The sequence below is a fragment of the Corapipo altera genome, unplaced genomic scaffold (assembly GCF_003945725.1).
Source record: "Corapipo altera isolate COAL_440 unplaced genomic scaffold, ASM394572v1 1, whole genome shotgun sequence".
Taxonomy (NCBI): Eukaryota; Metazoa; Chordata; class Aves; order Passeriformes; family Pipridae; genus Corapipo; species Corapipo altera.
This window is the reverse complement of record NW_020884873.1, coordinates 22,328,215-22,349,027: the sequence shown is the minus strand read 5'-3', so window position 1 is coordinate 22,349,027 and position 20,813 is coordinate 22,328,215. Positions and strand designations below refer to the sequence as shown.

The 20,813-nt window shown below is 40.0% G+C and overlaps 1 protein-coding gene across 2 annotated transcripts in view; it reads right to left on the bottom strand.

Moving 5' to 3' along the window:
* The window catches only part of TMCC3 (transmembrane and coiled-coil domain family 3), a 154,397-nt gene that overhangs the window by 87,288 nt on the left and 46,296 nt on the right, over positions 1-20,813 (bottom strand). Inside the window, exon 1 of one of the 2 annotated variants that reach the window (XM_027653634.1) lies at positions 20,503-20,663. The exons of the other annotated variant lie outside the window; for it this stretch is intronic. The gene's annotated coding sequence lies outside the window, so the exon portion shown is untranslated. Of the gene's footprint in view, positions 1-20,502; positions 20,664-20,813 lie in introns of those variants that run through there. 2 annotated transcript variants of the gene reach the window in all.

Here is a 20,813-nt window from a genome sequence, read left to right as displayed (position 1 = left end):
AAATGCATACAGTTACCACTACTTTCTAGAATTTGTTCATCTAGAAGACACAAAAGGGTCAAAGAGCTATGAGGACGAATGGTCTGGAAGGATCAGAAGCGACCATATTTTTTGTTTCCATTCTTCCCACTAATAAAAACTGCAGAGATAAAATTTTACCAGGGACAATGAATGCAAAAATCTCTATTATTAGCAACATCAACTAAACTCTGCTCCTCCAAAAGGCTAATGCCATTCCTCTTACAAACTTCTCTCTTTCTGCCTCCTATTTAGCAAGCACCACAATCAGTTGGCCAACTCCTGTCAACTACAGTCAACAACAGTCCTGAGCTGTAAAAAACACTGCAGTGTTTTTTACAGCTCAGGACTGTTGTAAATTCATAAGGCCTAAGTGGCCGACACCATTAGGTTTTTAAGTTTCCAGAAGACAGTTACACATGAAAGTGACTATCAGAGGTAGAAACTTTATCATTTCAGTCTTATCTACTTTTTCCTGTCCTAACAGAAAAAAAGAACATACTTCCCCAGTACTGCCTGATCATCTCATCCAATTTTCAGGCAGACACACCAGCTAGGATATAGTCATGTGGAGGCATTTCCCTACACACACTCCAAGCAGCCAACAACGAAAGCAGTAAGAAACTGCTGCATTGAAAGTCCTATTTAAGCATTTACATTTATCTGCTAGTGGATTCCTTTCTTTTTCTCACGTATTTTCTGACAAGGCTAAAAATAGTTTAGCAGTGAAAGCCATTAATAATGGAGTGAACTGTGTTGTGGGATTCGGTGTCACCTTAACTGCTTAAAGACGTAACACCACAACAAGGGTGTGGTTGAACTCAAAATAGCACCTAACTAACATGATGGGGGCAAAATAAGGGTTTGTGTTAAACTCAGTGCTGAGTCAATGTTAGGTCAGAGGAAGCCAAAAGCAACTGCTTGTTGATATTTGCAATGACGATGATATTACAATGCATTACTTTTAAGAAGTTCAAAACCAAAACAAGTCAGGCTAGTTTCTCTCCAAGCATTTAACAGCCTCCCTTTACCTATATGTTTTTAACACACGGGCTGCATTATCAACTATTATGGTTAATAATCCCTTTTTGTGGATTTGAGATGCTATTTCTTAAATCTCCTACTAAGAAAACAAATGGATGACCTAAAAAGAACCTTGGGACCTTGCAGCATTCCTTCTTGCAAGGTAGGTGTAGGAGAGCCCTAGGACAATGGTGGATAAAGACCCTTGCTACAGGTGCGGTGCACTATCTCTACTCTTAGAATCATAGAATCATTTTGGTTGGAAAAGACCTCCACGACCACCATGTCCAACCATTACCCTGGCACTGCCAAGTCCACCACTGAACCATGTCCCTAAGTACCACATCTACACATTTTTTTAAAATATCTCCAGGGATGGTGAGTCAACCACTCCCTGGGCAGCCTGTCCCAGTGCTTGGCAAACCCTGGTGCAACTTGAGGCCATTTCCTCTTGTCCTGAGATCCTTACACAGACAGGGAACTACATATACATCAGTGGACTAAACATGGAAGACAAGCCCAAGTCTCATTGTTTTGTCAGCCCACAGGCACAAATGCACACACATGGAGAAAACTACTAAACCAGACCATACAGCCATCTTCTGGAACTGACTTTCCTGGTTATTGCCATCCGATGCACTGAATAAGAATGAAAGTTGACTGAACAGGGGCTGGCCTAAGACACTGAAGCCCATGCATTTAATCCCCGAGTGGCTATCTTTAAAACAAGGGCATGGTGATATATGGTTTTGTGGAAACTGAGCTTTCTGCAGTCTTCCAGCAGGATCACCTGGTCTTGTACAGCATCATAAGAGAGCTGCATTTGAAGAAATAAAACTGTAGGAAAAATTCCGAAGTACCACCACAACGTGCTCAACAAACACATCAGTCATTATATACCTCAGTTTGTCAAAGAAGATAAATGAACCAATAAAGATAAGTTTGTCCTAGGAAGTGTCTTTAGGCCTTTCTACCTGTGGTGCTTCCAAGTACAGCATAGCACTCCATTGCATGGACAGCTCCTGCCAGATGCCAAGCTGTACAGACACTGCACAGCGTCCATACAGTCCCAGACTGTCAGGGGTAACATCTACTATTTTGCTAATGTACTTACATAGACTATTTACAGCAATATCTAACTAGGGGGAAATGTTCCCTGGGGCTCCCATGAGAGGACACAGTCTTGCAAGTTAAAGCATTAGCAGGAGGCCTTCTTTTGTAGTATCCTGAGGTTTTCACTGACAGGTTGTTGCTTGGTGCTTAAGCCTGATGCTTAGATATTGATAATGAGAAAGATTTCTCACAGTCACAGGAGAAAACCAGTGATACAAATCACCTTTACCTCATAATTTAAACTATCTTCTGTATGTTTATCTACACAATTTAGAGGCTAAAAACCATCTTCTTTTAAATGGACTGTAAATTGTCTTATTTACACCACTGAGTGGTGGCTTTTCTATGTGTAAAATCCTTTGATTGTCATTGGCTATTAGATGACTGACCTGGGCTTTCCCCAGCAAGATTCAGCTACCTGTAGTTAGGTAAGGAGTACTTTGAGCCAGGCAGTCAGTGCCAAAATACACCACAACAGAGTGGTGGGCTACCCAACTCCCAACATTGTGCTGCTTTGCATATTAAAAAAATAAAGAAAATACATATGTTTAAATTGATTTTGCTTCTCTGATTGTTTTCTACTTTTGGTATTCTTTCCCAATTCTTACTCACAAAACGTCAGCTGTTTTCTGTCCTCTGTATGCATATGCTGCTCATATAAAGTATTGCTATTCCCAATTAGGTTTGCTTTATAAAACCCAGCCTTGCCCTACCCACAAAATATATTTTCTATGGATGACTACACAGTCAGAGGATAATTATGTGAAATAAAACTTGTTACACTTTCAGCTCATGTCTTCTGTCCTGCATAAGAACTTCAGCATTGAAATCCCAGGTTATTGAATTGTCAACTGCTATTCAGAATCTTAAAGTCATTAAATCCAGAAATAAGTTCTTATTTTGAAGAAATCTCAAATTGTCTTCTCTTATAGACAATACATACTTATGATATGGAGTATCCTGGCTATTGTATCAGAAAAGAAAACCATATTACTTTTGGAAGGTGACAACACTCTGTGATTTTAATTTGCTTTAAAAATTAGTACTAGATAAAACAGGCTAGGACCATTGATAAATTTATACCAGTCATTTATATCACTGTGTTCTGTATGTGGGCATTCAAGTCAGCAGCAGTGAAAGTGGTCTCCTGGCCAATTTTTCGTAAGCATAAACTGAGTCATAAACTGAGTCAATTGCTCACTTGACCAATGAATGCTCAGAACTAGCGCTTATAAAACAAGAGATGAGTGAGGAACATGACAAATATATTTGGAACACTGCAAATGCACGTCTTTCTCTGTTTTTCCAAAATGAAGGGTAATTGTAAGTTACATAGAATCACAGAATATCCAGTTGGAAGGGACTCAAAAGGGTCGTCGAGTCCAGCTCCCTGCTCCTTGTATGACTACTTAACAGTAACTATATGACTACAACAGTGTTTACACTAACTGCTGCAAACAAGGACTATAGAAATGCTGATTGACATATTTTCTGATTTTGCATGAACTTCAAAAGTAAAACAACTCCAATAAACACTTGTATTATCACATACAGCTTGTGTCATCTAATTAATCACTGATAGTTATTACTACCAAACTCTTGACATTCAGGATACAAACACAATCCATCCTACGTTAACAGTCACCTCTGCAGGCTGACTACTTGTTTTAGCACATACATAGTACAGCTTGCTGTTGTGAAGGCGAAGAATCAGGCCTCTGTAAGAGGGCAGAAGACATAATTTGAACTACAGTGTTTGAGCATCTGGAGAACATCTTTACTCCTATGCTGCAACCACAGCCAATCACCTCGACCTGGCTGGAAAAGCAAATGACAGCAATATCTAAATACACTTAAATTGTACTCAGGAAGCCAACAATGTTCTCTAAGCAACCCAGAAGGATAATATTCACTCAACAAGGTGAGAAGGGTTAAATAGGTACCATTAACTTGGAGAGGTAGATGGTTTCTGCCTTGATGTAGCAGCTGTAGGAGTTATCCCCTGGAGAGAAATGAAAGTGTGAGCTAAGCAGCAAGGACCTCAACAGCACTGAAGTCAGACTAGAAGACTGTTTCTGTAAGTGCAACCTGGCAGTTGTCTGTCTGCTAAAGATAGCCTGAGAGTCTTCCTCAAAACTAGACGACGACTCCTCTTGCATGAATGCAAACTCTCTTGCACTGCAGGAAAATGTCCTGCCCAGTGCCAAGCCCAGACGGCAGGTCTGCCAGAGATCAGCCTACTCTCCCCATCTGTCTAGGATGGACAGAAGGTGCAGGAGGGCATAGAGTGCTTATGGTTTTCCTGAATGTTGCTCTTTCTGAGCAAAGACAAGTGGGCAATGTTTCCCAGCTGAATTTTGATGGCTGAACATCAGTGAAAAGGCTGGAGACCCTGCAGGAATACACAGGACCAGAAACTGCAAGGAGAACCTAGGTTTGCTCTTTATCCAGCTAGGTACTTTTTCTTTATAAACTTCATAAAAAATCCTATAAAAAGGTGCAAAGATTACTAAGGCCAATGAAAGAAAAATAAAGCCTTTGTTCCTTCTCCCTACACAGTCACACACAATCAAAGTTCAACAGACATGAGTGCTTACAGATTGCAGATGCCTCAAGCTCTCCTATGTCTTGTTCTCAGGCTAGTATACATATGAGCAAAAGAATAAACCAAATAATTTTATTAATGCGCTTTTTGATCAAACAAAAGAGTAAAGCAATCTTCATTGCTTCTGCACTGCAGAGTAAGCTTTTCTGAAGGAGTACAACCACCAGCTCGTCTTTTTTTCATTTTTATAGTGCTAGTTTTTCCAAAATATTCTATACCTTTTATTCACAGCCAGTTCATTTCTGCTCCAAGAGGTGCTACAGGTTACATTAGCTGAACCATGAGTATACAGCACTTATCCACTGCACTGAGTACAAGGCTCATGCTGCCTCCTACACCACATCCCTTTTCAGTCAGGCCTGGGTTGTACTTCACACAGACATCGCTCTGCCATGTTAGGCACTCATACTGTACACAGCTTATTGATGAGATATATGGTCTCCTGAAGCCACCAAATCCAACACAAGAGGACATGAAGCAGGAAAAGGTCTGCAGTTCTTTATTCTTGCTGAGGATATTTCAAATGGACACTGTTTCCTCTCCTCGGTCCCACTACACAGCCCACAGATATAGATTAGGGCTGTGACTGTTCCCTGTTCTCATGACAAGTGGCCCTTTGCATCACCCAACAGTGGCGTCTCTCAACTGCGAAAAAACGATGCTGCACTTGAACATGAGGTTTTTGACAGCTGCTAGTACTTCCCATGCTCTCATGTTTAGCTGTCCTCTATTCACTGGAGCCTGCAAAGAGGCTTTCTAATGGGTATGAGTTTGTCCCCACTTGCCTCCTTCTTCCTCATACCATGATCCTGGTAGTTTCAGAGCAGTCTGCTGTGGAAACCACACATCAGGAGGAGATGCAGGAGGGAATCCTGTTTCCCTCCAGCACCACCTCTGCTCCCACAAAAGCAGGCACACAGGCTGGGAAGGGAGATGTCCAGGCTGTCCTCCAGAGAGTGAAGTTTCTTTTGTGGTCACGCTGAAGGGAATTAAATCCCCTGTCCCTCCTGAGGTTACTGGGAGTTCTTACTCTTGATTTTCAGCATTTGGATCTTACCCTGTTTAGGGAGGGTCAGCTAGCTATTAGATAATCACCTCCTTTTTCAACATGAAATGGAAAACCTGGAGCACACATAAAAAAGGCTTTTTTTTTTTAAATACTAACGCTCAAAAGGAATTAGATAACAGCTATAATGACCCCACCTACTCCCAATCCTTTCTCTGCCAGAATGTTTTGTGTAATAAATCATGCGAGTGCTACATTATTCCAAAGCTAAAAATGGAGCAGAGTCAGGAGGCAGCACAGAGCTCTGAATACAGAATGCAGAGTCGTATTTGATAACATCTGCACTCAGTCTGATTTTAAGCTTCCTTGGGTTAGGATAATGAACTCAAATAAGAGGGGAAAGGTTCATGGGATGATTACAGCACAGGCTGGCTTTTAAGCCATCTTCCTTTCAACTTCACTTTCACCACATTTTGATTTAGATAGAGTTAGCTCCTGGAAGGAGTTCTGCTTAACAGAACACACCAAAGGCATCCCTTACAGTTGCCCAAATCCAAGACAGTTGTTGAAGCCTGGTGAGAGTGCAGCTGAATGGAAGGATCCAATATCATTTTTCCTTAAATCAGAGGAGTGAGATCACATGTTTCCTCCAGGCCTGGAGAGAGAGAGAGCTTCTGAAAAAACAGTCCTGCTAGCTGTACTGGAGCTAAAATACTGATTTAGAATTTCAAATGAGTAGCAAGCACTGATCACAGCAACGGACTTGATAAGGCAGCTCATTCTGCTAAAAGCAGACACATTATTCCAGTTGTGTCCCAAAGCTTATTCCTAAGCACCTTCACTCTAAGTGATGGCTATCCACACTAAGTAACCTGGCTAAATGTGACACCCACTGGCCGCTGCCATGCTAATCTAATGCGTCATCTGAACTTCTGCTAGGTAAATGGTGGAATGACACTATCCCAAAGGCTCATTCATAACAAGAGGTTTTTTAACATCTGGTAGGGACAAGTCTGGATAATGGTCATGAGCAAAAAATTGTAGTCTTTAGGCTTTAAGAATAGTTTTAGTTAAAATGTCTTAACTTTTTAGAGGCCTAAAAATAGACCTTGAAAGCTACCACTCGTTTAGATTGGATAGAACAGTATGTTTCAGCTGCTGATACTGAAAAAGCTTTTGGGACAGATTCATACCAGAGAACCAAAAATAATAAAACAAATGAGATTTTTTTCTTCAAGCAGTCCTACTATCTAGGAACTGAACTTCAGTGAGAGCTGAAATTCACAGTAAGCTAATGAAAATACAGCTGCAGGCTGCTAGTCCAGGGAGTTTCAACACCTACAGCTGCTGGAAAACACATGGACCAGCTCACAGAGTTCTGGCACACTTTACTGCTGCACATTTACCATGTCAATAACCCTGCGTGATGCAAAATATCTTAAGGGTTCTTTCCATATACAGATGGTGTTATTTTTTCGAGGCCAGTCTGCTAGATGTCTGATCTGAAGATAGCCTGGCATGCTACTTAGATCTTCCCCTCAGATGTCTCCACATTTTGTTCTGTGACTGATTCACTGGAACAAGAAACGATGAAAAGCAAAACTCTAAATCACTACTTGCAGATGTGCACAAACTGCAATTACGCTGAGAAATCAAATGGAGCTATCTCATTAAGAACTGATGAAATATGTGAGCATCTCTTCTAAAAAAAAGAAGAGTGAAAAGAACAGTTAATGACTGACATGATTTGAATTAATAAATATTAAGGACAGCAAGACTATTAAACTCATCAGCCAGTCTGAATTGCAAAATACCAGTCAAAGAAAACCTCAGGACTTATTCTGTTTCCACCAAATTATTTTTAAGTCTACACACAGGCATTCATTAAGCACATTCATTTAGTCCTTTCATCATCCTGCACTATTCCAGCTTTATTATTTATTACAGATACAGCATAGGAAGATGAATTTGTTGTGCACTTCCCTGCATGTTTTATAACCAGTAGATTTATGAATTACCTGATTTGTTTTCTGTGGGCACTGCTTGGTATTCTGACCACAAACGTGCATCAAACCTACTGAGGAAAATTTGAGGGACAACTAAAACATACCAGTAGCGCTTAGCTCACTCGTACTTGCAATCTGTTTTACATTTAATTAAATTTCCCTTTTTAGACATAATTTCAGCTGTGTTTCCAGTAAATACATTCTCTGCACTGCTTTTGCCAGGTATCTCAATCAGATTTTATCTACAGTGATATGAGTTAAGTGTAGCATTTATTCTCCAGCTAGGGACCATCACACTACCTACTTCAGTGCAAAGCATATTAACATTGTAGGGCTCTCTCTCAGTTAAACACTTAACACAGCTGCCAGTTAATACTAAAACATGGACCATCAGTGATAGCATCACAGTCTTCTTCAATTTGTTTATATAGAAATTACAATTGCATGTCCAGCTCTTGCCAGTAATTTGAAAAAAACCCACCCAAACTTAAAAACGATTTTTAACTTCTGACATGCAATAATGTTGCCATACATCTAGCAAACCAGAATTATTAAATCAATTGTCCTCCTTCAGTCTTTAATCAGGCCAGGAGTATTTCCTCAGTTTTAGTTTGAGTTCTGGTGCAGGAAGAACATCAAAGCCTATAATAGGGATCTCTGCTAGGAGGGAGGACTGCTCCTAATTTTTTTCCTATCAGGAAGTGTAGGGTTTTTAATGCATGGGGTGGTTAGGGGGATGAGGTGGTGGGTGGTATTGGTGTGTGTGTGTTGGATCATGAACTCAGTCATGTAAGTAAAATCCAAAGACAACAGAAAGATTAAGCACCATCTCCCATTAGGGCATATTTTGCAAAGTGTCTTCTACTGAAGATGTATTTTCATAAAATATGACTTACCTGCATGCTATGGATATCTGGGCTCTTATTCTAAAAATAATTGAACAGTTTCTCTTCAGTTCAGGAAATTTAATTTTATTAAGTGACTGCAAAGCAATGTGCAACATTCATAAACAAGTCATGAAGACTGTAGGCTAATACTGGCACAGTCAACTTACACAATAAAAGGAGAGATTAATCTTGTTGTCTGAATTGCAATTCTGCAATCGATTTCTTTTGGATACTGAAAAATTGAACAAAATGTTGCTTTCATTTAATTTAAACACTAACAAAAATTAACATTTGAACTTCTAGCTAAGCAGCCAGGAATTGCTTTCCCTGCTTATAGTGCTCATACTCTTGCTATAAATAAGCAGACTAATGATATCCAAACAACCCAATCAGTCAAAACTGGGACACAAAATGAAAAACTATTTTAATACTCTTGCCATTTGACCATGCCAGAAATTAATTAGCAATAGTAACATTTGAGTTTTGAGACCAAAACTGAGGTTGGTTTCAATAGCTCTAAACAGTATAAGGCTGCAGAGCAAGGCTAGTCAAAGCAGAGTATTTTAAAATACTGAGAGTCCCCAGAAACACCCTGTTTTAAGAAAACAACCAGGAGATGTTAGATTGTATGCTTTTAAAGCTTTTGTCTTCTGGCTTATAGTTCTCAAAATTCTCATTTTTTTAGAGACTGAGAAACTAGAAATGGTATTTAAATGCAAGAACCAACAGTTATCATCCCAAAAACAAGACCAGCAGACCGTAGTGAGCATCCCTGTGAGTGCATGCTGCTAGTAATATAAGCAACATGTTCAGCTAATGTTATATTTAATATTCATACAATACTTACCAAGGGGAAAAAATTTAATCTTGTAAGAAAGTTGCTGCATTTAATATTTCCCATAACATGATGCACATGGTTTACTGACATATCTCCAGGAGGTTGTAGGAGGAAAAGAGTAACCTCCATCCCTCCACAAGAGTGAACTGCAGCACCACTTAGCAACTTACTCTGCAGCCAGATCTTAGCAGGGAGGGGAGAAGCAGGTACCTGCTATCCCACCTCTAAATCTTGTAAGAGGCAAGGCCTAGAAGGCTGGTACAAGAGAGAGTCACCTTTAATTCTAATCTTAGACCTTACTGTTCCTCTGGGCTTTTCTGGTCCCCTCAAACTGATTTTTGCAGCTCAGCAGGGATGGAGGCCAGCACCATGGCACACTTTGGTCCCAACCATTTGCTGGAAGGCTACAGGACCCTGCACACAGACAGGCTTTCTACCAAACCAGTATCAAATGTACCCATCAAAGTGGCAGTGCAACTAGGTCAAGGTAAAGGACTCAGCAGCCAGCTCAGACAGCTCCATGTCCACCAGAAGATATGGTGCAATTTTCTTTACTGATCCAAAGGACCAACCCTAAATAGCAAGCTCTGTAGCAATCAACAAAGGAATCCAACTAGAAAAACTTAATGGGAGATATGGAGGTCAAGCTGAGACTGGTTTTTCACCTTCTTTGAAAAATTCCAACAAGACCACAGTTTGTGTACATATTAGCTAAACCCTAATTGAGGCTATGGAAAAAAAAATTAGGACCTATTGCACATATGGTCTCTCTAGAATTACAGATGCTTGCTTGATCCTAGAGGAAACCCAGAATACTTGTCCATCCACTGAGACTATGACAGGGCTTTCAGAGCTCTGTTTAGGATGTCATCTGCTCAACAGAGATCTGTTTTGGCCAGACTATGGGACAGGTTGCCCAGAAAGGCCATGGAGTCTCCATCCTTGGAGATACTCAACAGCAGTACACTCCAGGCCACCTGCCGTAATGAGCAGGAAGTGGGAACAGAGGCATCCAGGGATCCTGCCCAGCCTACCTGATTCTGTGATTCGTCTCTCCCCTAAAACTAGCAAGCTGAAACTGTGCAAGAGGTTAAAGTGAAAAATAATGAAGGTAAAAGTCAAAAGACATATTTGTTTGGGTTCAGACACAGATGAAATCTTACACTGAAAATTCTGAGGAAAGACAAGAACAGACAACAGTCACACTAACTCCTTCTCTGCTGTAATCAGACCAGTCACTTGCAGTTCACCATAGGCAGATATTTTTTTTTAAAAGAGGATTGAAACTTTTAAACTAAATATAACTTTTGAACAGCAAGAAAAATATTCTGAAGTGTCTTGTGTTTAGTGAATTCTTTTACATATTAGAGCTCTGTTCAGCTCTCTTCAGGTTGTAGTCCATGCATTAATTTTAGTGCAATTTGGATCACAACCTAAATTAGTTGGCTGATCAACCTGGTTTTTTAATCTCAGCATTTTGGATAATCACAATCATGACCAAAAACTATTATAAGGAGTCCCTCTCAGCCACTCCATTTTTAATGAGGTCCCCGTGTTTTTTCAGAAGGTTAAGTGATTGCATCAATTCATGCAGTAAATCATTGACTTCAAAGTGCATTTACTTGCTCCCTGTTGCCCAAGTTCATCCACCTGACTTGTTTTCTTTATGTGTGGCACCTAAATAGCTACCTCAATGTCTATATTCTGTGCAAAGAGAAATGAGTTGTCATTTAGAAGCTTCAAATTCTTTGGAGTAAATTTGGGCTGATCTATCTCAATCTCCCAATAGTAACAGCTATTGAGATAGATCAGCCCAAATTTACAGACAGATCAATGCTCTTGCATCAGAGATAAGACTCTGCTCTCTCCCACTATTTTGGAAAGCAGACTACCATAATTTTCACTGCCATTGTAATTCACTAAATAAAAGCCAGTATATTCCGCAGTAATTATTGAAAGTCAGCTTGATAGAAAGTTTCCATCAAAAGTATAGATGGACAACACAGTTTCTGTAAAAATGCAGTAAAAATAGAAATTAAATATATGATAGTTACCTCCACATAAGAAACAGGGTAGACTATGTCTGGGAACTTCTATTCAGTGGAAAATTTGCTACCTTTCTGAGAGCAACAAATATTCTGACTGATTAGCAATTGCCTGGCCTCTTTGAACTTCAGTTTACAGGAAACACGGAATCAGGAGAGGAAATGAGCTCTCTCTTTGCAAACACCCAGAAGGTTATAGAGTGTTAAGAAAAAGCTAATGTGAATTTATCAGAGACAGATTATGTCACTCTTCCTCCTACATCAGGATAAAAGGCCCTTCTGTGAGACAGAAGTAGGAATATTCTACATCTTCAGTGAATATACAGTTTTTTTATGTTCTTTCACAATAGAAAACCAGAAAGTGCTTCTCAGAGGTTTGCTGCCAAACAGAAAGGCCATACTGTGTGATACTCACTTGGGTCTTGACTGAGACAGTGAACCAGAGAACACGCATTTTCTATACACAGTACAGACAGCATCTGGAAGGGGCTGCAAGCACACAGGAGGACAGACTTACAATTTTAAAGGATTTGAGAAATCAGTTGGAACAGACTTGAAATAAGATGATAATATAGTATGAACAAATGAAGAAATACTTATCAGTTGCACAAATGCAATATAGGGAATGGGTGGATGTGGAGATTAGATAGTATCATAAATATGTGTCTGTCATGCTGTTGCAAAACCAAACAACAAACAATGACTCTAAAACAAACTTCACCTTGGAATCTATAAACATTCGTTTCACCTGTAGACCTTGAGGCTTCAGGAAGAGTACTGCACCCACCCTAGGCACCATACTTCTCTGAAAACCCAGACTACAGCAGGGGGGAAAAAAAGAACACAGATAATTAAATGTAATGAGAACAATAACTGGGGTTGATTGCATTTAGTTCAGGGGTTTTATGCTTCAGTTCTCTGCCACTGCTCTGGATCCCTCATCACATTACGTCTTCCACATGACTTCCATTCTCATTACTCATCCTGCATCACAGACTGGTCAGATAAGATTTTCTACATTGCAGCATGGGAAATTTTGTTTTATAGATATCCTAGTTCCTTTAACAACCACATAGCACTGCCCTAATGGAGAAATGTAAGTTATAAATGGGACAGCCAGCATAAGAACTAGAACTGAGGAGCAGGGTTCAGATCACCCCACTAAAAGCACAGCTAGTTTCCTTCTTGCCTCCACCCTTTATTTCAATGTGCAGTCACAACAAAGGGGGAGCTGTGACCTTCATGGCATTCTCTCTGTCCCACATGACTTGATTGACACAGGAAGGACAGGGAGGCACAGCAATGGTTCAGCGACATTACAGCTTCTACTTTAAACTGGGAGAAAAAAATCAGATAAGAGGGAAACGAAGAGGCAAGAGTGGCATACTTACAGAGACAGAGCAAAAAAGCCAGTGGCAGAAGAAAGTCACTGCTAATTGAACAACTCCCCGCATTTGGGAGTCCTGGAGTGCAAATGCATTCATGGGCAACCCTAGCCCCCAAAAGAGCTCCAAAAGAAATATAAAAACATCTCTTTTCCTTTTTTGTTAATATGAACCAAGCATACAAAAAGAAAAAAAAAACAAACCCAAACAACTAAAAGCAACAGATGTCTTAAAAGTACCATGGAAATTCAGGCCCTGCTTGTTTGTTGTACTTCACTAGTAGGTCAAAAAATTAAGAGATTCATCAAACAACCTTGACATTTTCCTGCTGTGTGATGCTGCAGATACCCATGTTTCCAGCTCACTAAATGCTTGGAAATACTCTGTCTTCAGAGGAAATGAGTAAGAGTGTTGGTTCAGGAACCTCAGCTCCTCAGGCTGAGGGAATGTTACAGAAATGTCTGGAGAAGATAGGTCTATCTCTGACCAGATAGCATAAACACTATGATGGCCAGATATGACATCATTTCAATGCCAGTAGGAAGCTAAGGTCATATTGCACTGTCTCAGAAAGTTTTTTTATTTACTGGAGGCAGGCAGAGCATGCCCTGCCCACACTGCCCCCTGGGACTGGCAGCACGCCTCCCTCCTCCTGCTCTACCATCCCCTGCCTTACATAAGCAAAGGTAACCCAGAGGTCATGGCAATTTCTGTCTGAATACATGTCATACAAGATACCTCCTGGCTCAGGAGCCCTTTTCTGTTTGCTTCAGATACTGCTGCCTGATGACAGAAGCAGAACCACTTTAGCCTTGAGAGTGGACTGTGCTTACAAAGGCATTCCCATCTCCCAGTCTTTACTGACAGCAGGCTTGAGCTGGAGGACACACAGTCATCTTTCCTTCAGTTTGCCATGGGGGCCAAAGGATAGGGTTTCAACCTTCATCGCAAAGCAGCATATTTAATAGATAGTTGTCAGCAGTAAACTTCTGATCAACTGCATGAAATCAATTCATTACTGATTTTCTATTTGGAGGATCATTCTAAGGCCAAATGAGACTTAAATCAAGAAATCAAAAAAAGCAAACATCACTAAACTTAATAAATCAAACAAAATCAGAACTAATCTCTTTCCAATTGTCTTTTTCAGTATAATGCACAACCATATGAAGTTTTTATGGCTACAGGCTGAATATTTGCTCTGCAGGACACAGGAAAGAGGGGGAGACCACAAGGTTTCCTGTCCCTTTTTTCCCCAGCTCTCCTCCCCATTAATAAAGCACGCCCAGTCCTATGGCGTGTGTAGTAGCTACGTGACCAAAGAGTCTCCCTCCCTTTTGGATCTTCTCTCTGTCTGTGAGAGCCATTCTGCTCTCCAACAGCAAGAAATCAATCACAGACCAGTCTGTGCCTGCATAAGTGATACAGGTTTGAGAAGGAGAGATTGAAAGACTACAGAACGGGAAAATAAAAGTGCAAAATCTACAGGTGTTGAAAGAAAACTGGTAATAACCTTCTGGGAGCACAGAGATTCACTGGAATGAGATTATGTTCTGTCACTTTACATTAGTCCTCTCATCTGATTGCAACATTTGACACATGCAAGCAAGATTCTCAGGCGAAAGCAAAGGAACACAACTCATTTCTTCCATCATTAGGCTTAGAGCACTGCATGCATCAGAAACATCAAATTAAGCACCCACCACAGGATCAATCCCCATTATCCCCTGGGTTTTTGCAAATTACCACTGCAAATTAAGTATTTTAGTGAAAGCACTTACAATTTGCTTTCTTTGTTAGCAATGATTTAATTATGCTCACTTTTAAAACACAAGATGATCAAAAGTTCTCTTTTTCACACAGCTAACAAAGCTGCAGCTAACAATCAATATTTTACTCTCCTGTTACAATTGCAAAATTATTAAGTGAATGTAGAAACTAAAATTCAACTTTAAACTCATATCTCATTTGGTTGCTATTAAACCTGTCAATATTTGCATTACTAAGGATTAGTCAAAACAGTGGGAAATTACAGTTCACAAACAATCATAAGGAGCAGGAAAGAGGGAAAGTGCAGCAGTTCCAACTTTCAAATATTTTTATCCATCTGTACGGTATGTAAATCAAGACACACTCAAACTTCAGGCTCCCAGTCTGCAAAGTGCTACACAAATTGCTAGATCAAGGCATTCAGAAGCACAACATGGGCTAAACAAACTTTTATGCTATTTTGATTTGTTGACCAAAACCAATCTAGAACACCAGGGCAATACAAGAACCACCAAGAATGGAACAGACTCTGTATGTTTGCCGAGACACTTGACTGTCATAATCTTTAACATGAAATGTAATATCCTAGTTTAGGCTTGCTGGATTGATTCACAGATTAAAACAATTAACACTGGGAGAATAAATCTGGGGATTACATCTCCTCATTCAGTATGCCTCAGAGAGACAGCAAATATATTCAAAGTGTTGTCATGTACATGAAAATATACAGAATGACAAACACAGGAAGCAGCAAAACACTCCACAGCATATGGTTTATGTAAATTGAAACTGAAGTCTGTATACAGAAAATAAGTATAAAATGTAATATTTATTGAATTCTATTCACTTGGAACATAAAGCTGGAATTATAATAGCAGGTGTTCTCAGATATATGTTTGAATGCCAGGAAATTATTCCTGTACCATTTTTGTCTGCTACAAAGTATATGTTAGCAATTTAGCTCCAAATTAGCATTCATAGGGCTCCAAAGACTGCTTTTCCTTTCCATGCCAGTTTATCTTCTGCTACCATTCCAGGTACTTCACACAGTATTCCACAAAAAATAAGATGAAAACTCTTAATAAAAACTGGTAAAAGCAAATCTTTTAAAACTGCAAGTGTTTCCCCAGATGTCATTACAAACAACCACCACAAACTACCCCACAAGTGGAAAAGGAGAGAAGGCAGACATAATGCTAGACCTATGTATTTCCAAAAGGACATACTGCCACAAAGGATTAAATTATTTTCTTTCTGTGGAAGAAGTACACAAATACCACTGAAAATACAACTATATGTTATCAGGCCCCTCATACCCCATTCTATGCAGGCCATTTTAGAACAAAGTGTATCCCCTCTTTCCCAGCTGTACACAATCTCCAAAGCAGTTGGCACGCTGATAAGACTCAAAATATTATTTGTGAAGTCCTTTTTGAACCACTGTCATACTGTGGAGCAGTTGTAGCTCCAGTTTTACAAGGTGCTTTAGTCCCTAGTCCCAGCAGATCATTAAAACAAGGGAGGCAGTTTATACACTTTAATCATTTAATAAATTAGAAGTTGTGATTCTATACAAAAAGTCACTTTTGTGGCACCTCCACAAGCCACATACACTGTCCTCATTACTTCTCATAACTACATTCAGTTGTATAATTCTGAGCCAATTATTTTTTACCCCCAAGTAGGCAATCAGGATTTTAATGGAAAATGTGCAGAAGTGCATATCCAAGTGTGTATATTTGCTTATGTATATGTTCATGCTTCATAAAGCTTCTGCTAAAATTTAATTTTCACTGGATCATAAATATCTGAAGAAAACTGAACTCAGAGGATTTTCACAGAGTAAACACTTTAAACCTCAGAGATAGATCCTACTCCCTGATGTTATGCAAGCAGTTTAAAGCAGTGAAATATATTCTGGGGGCTCCCAAACACATGTCCCAGGACTTGTCACCTAGTGATTGATTTCTCCATCTTCCCAAATAGATCACAGATCCTCATTTCAGCCAAGGATTGCATATTCTTATCACCTACCACAGCCAGTTGGATTTTTTCTAGTCTGTGGGCCAGATACAAATTTGTTCCATCCTGAAATCAGAATTCAAGAGAAACACTCTATAATGAATCAATATTCACCAACCAAACACCTCTCTTGAGACAGGCAACATTTTTGCCATCTGATCTTCCCAGAGGAGCAAGGGACAGCTTTAGTCCTGCTTTGCACTCCTTTAGAGCAAACTGCTGAAAAATTCAGGTAAACACGAACCCAGACTCTTACTCCAGTCTCACTTTTCTGCCAGCCAGGGCTGTCTCCCTCAGATAATTCTAGCAAAGGAAATTTCACCTTCATGACTGAATCCCAAAGTTCTGTGACAGAATTTATAACAAGCAAAAGCAGCTGTTAATAATCCCATGATGAACCCGCAATGAATTCAAGCCTGAATCTGACTCTGCAGTCATTAATTACCTCTGAAACCACAGGACCACTTGCTAAGGAGAAAGATCTCTAAAAATACCAGAAAAAAAGCTGAGTGACTGAATGATTGGTTTAAGCTTATTTCATTTCAAAAGTACTTTGGGGAAGTTTATGTCTGTCCATGTGCTGCCCTGGGGAGAAAAAAATCTCAGGAACAAAAATAACAGAAGAAACAGGTTTTTGTTTTGACTGCAAAGGAACAACCAAATTCATTCCAAGGACAGAATTAGGCTGGAAAGTAATACAAGAATGTAGTTCCAGTGGAAAGTAGATATTTTGACTCTGAGAAGAAGTTTGAAGGCCAAAACACCTCAGATAAGAATCTTGCTTTAACCAAGAGTCACTGCTACTTTCCCATACAGCTGTAAATCAGGACCATCTATATGCAATAAATAGCAAAAAGCTCATATATGAGCAAACAAAAACAAACAAAAAAACCCCAACCAAAATTTATTGCAAATTAATATGAAAATGGTGTCATCTCTACAAACTGATAGGGATATTTGCACTCCAGTTTACTATTCTTAAAATCATGCCTATTCCGCTTGTTATCTTATTTTCAAATTACTATTTTTTCCCAGTCTTCTCAAGAGCTACATCTCTGGGCCTATGTGCAGCCAAGCAAATTCAATCAGAGTACAAAAACCAACTAAATATTTTAATCTCTGAAAAACACAGGTGAAGACATATCTTCAGGAAGGGTACAGATACTTCTGTACTTCTCAGCTCTTTAGTGCTTACTCACCTTGGTGTCAATCTCAGGTAGCCTTCTAGACCTTCATCGGTCATAAAGAGCCAGCTCTAAGCTTCTCGTCTGCAGTCAGTGTTGAGAAGTGCAACTCCATGTGAAGGACAGCAGAGCAGGTGCTCAGGCAACAGATTGTAAAGAAATGAGTTTTCAGGAGCCAGGGAAGACAACCAGAGGGAGCAAGGAAGTAATGAAAGAAGCACAAAGAAGCTCTTCTGGGGGCTGTAATCAGAGTTCCTTTTTCTTGGAGTTCTAGGGAATACCTTAGCCCAGTAATCTGTGCCCACTACAAAGCCAAAGCAATCCTTGATGACTGTTGTGCTACCCTGGTGGCTGCATCTTTACGCAGCTGGGGTGCCAGAGCAACATTCACATGACACAGCACATGCTGTTGAGAAAGCAACATGACAACCTCCTCCTCTGCTTTCCCATGGAGTACGGGGCACAGGTACAAACATGCTCATTCCTCCTCTGAGATCTTTCCAGACAGAGCAGAAGCCCCCATGCTTAGTGAGTCCTTGCTGGTATGTGCAGAGCCACACATAGGACTTCAGCTGAGGATATGAAAAGAGCTACTTTTTGTGAGCAGATGTAAGCCAGTGGGAAAAGTGAGCAATGGATGGGAGGAACAAATATGACATGACATTGAGATGCTCTGCACAGGAGTGAGAACCCTTCAGTGGTATTTAAATCCATTCTTTCCAGCAGCCAGAGAACATGCAGCATTAGGATTTCCAATGGTCTAATTTAGGTGCAGGCAGAATGACAGCTTTAGCACCCAACTGAACTAATTTTATTCCACCATCCACACTGACCTGTTGCCTGTAACAACTACCTCCAGATGTCTGTGCCAAAAGCCACCCCTGTCGCATAACACAGTTTTAACTGTGGTAGTTGTTTGCAGTCGTGGTCTGGAGGACAAAAGTATAAAGGGGCTAAAATGTGGAAACCTCATGGAAGCTGTGACAATCCGCAGCAAGTAAGAATGGCAGCTTGGACACAAGCTTTGGCTCAGGACACTCTCCTAATAACACTGATGACCAAAAGTGGGCTATAGGAGTGGTGATTCCTTCCATATGTACCTATAACTGTATCTGTTTATGAACACCCATGCAGCCTGATGCTTAAATTCATATTTTAGTATCTGATGCTGATTATCATGGGAGACCTATGGTGTGTCCTGGTATGACCATTATTCTATCACAGACAGATAATCAATAGCTTCTCTTTTCGTGACTCCTGCATGCCTAGGGGTGTTGTTTCAGCAGCAGATGCAGAATATACATATGCCCAGTGGTGTCCCAGAGAAGGGGACGGCTAATGGCCAGCCAGCTGCAGATGCATCAGCAATGTCCTGAGGCACGCTGCCACCTTGTTGTAGTTTAGAGAGATGACAGTGAGCACCCTTTACTCCTTCCATTTAATTCACAGCAAGGCTATCTGGCACCCAGAGAAGTGTTGCTGAGTTTGTTGCTGCAGTGGAGATGAAGGGTGTACTGGCTATTTACCAGTACAGCCTGGGAGTCCCACAGGACACGTCAATTCTATTTGGATGCATTGAAAAAAGTACTTTCCCTCTTTCAGCCTTGATGCTACAAATGTACTTAAAAGCACTTACCATTAGATGGGTCCTGGTTTGTCTAGAGCAATACATGTTTGTTTAAGAACAGGAACAATGCTCCATAACAAGCAGGATAATGCATCTAGATAGTCAGTAGGTTTAACTCAGCCTAAGGACTCTTTGACTTTCTCAAAATCTGGACTTTGTCTTGCTCTGGGTAAATTCAGTATATAACACTGTCACTCACTACACACAGATGTGAAAAAACCCCAACCTATAGGATGCAAAGGAATGACAAGTACAATGCTTTGGGTGAATGTGGTCTGTTGACATATCTGCCTGTTCAGAACATCCTCTGCACACTTCTTGGAGCTTGTACACACAAACAAGTTTAATAAGTTCAGCTTAAAATAGCCATTTTTAAGAGCTGTATTTTTACCTACATAACACGGGATAAAAGAGGCTTAAAAGTGTACAGTCACATAGCTTTATCTCCACTGAATCAGAAACATTCCCATAACTGGCACTGCCCTGTATCACAGTCAGTCTTTCACAGTGGTTTTCTCCAAGTACAGGTTGGGCTTTTCTTATTTACTGACATACTTACAGAGCTTATACCAAGAATTTGGAACCAATTACCAGAAGACAGACAAAGCAAAAGGGCAAGTTTATTAGTTAAAGAACATGAAATTTAAATCAAAACAACCTTGTTTCTGTGCGTCAGAATAGGATTTCAGATGTTATATAAGAAAATGGAAGACAAGAAAATAAGACATCAGGAAATATGTCTTAGCACTAATGATTTGAAAGCTCTATTTTCTAGAAAACAGAATGATACAGTTCATAAGTAAGGTGTTGAAAAAGTTTTAGAAAAAAGAAAGGCTACAGGTGAAGTAAATTTTTTAGCTTAATTAATTTAAAATGCAGAACTTAGAGAACTTACTTAAGTAGACAATACAGTCTCTTCAGACCTTTCTTGATATCTTTTATTTTCTGGCTGTCAGCAAGAAGAAAATGTTACCTTACACCATAAAGTCTATTGCTGAGAGAGCTGACGGTGGTGTTCATCCCATTCCTTTCTTTCCTTCACCTTAATTAGAACTGAAGACTGAAAATGTGTGGCTCTCAACACTCAGGAGATATGCAAACTACAAGGGAAACACAGCTAAGGGCTTGTCTGCATGTGTTGCACACCAGACGAGGCAACACTCTTTCCTTCCCCTCTGCTATTACAGCATTTCCACTACAGCATGTTTGGCTGCACTGAGCTGTACAGTACCACAGAAGCTATTTATGAACTCCAATATTTGTGCACATACACTGGTAATAACA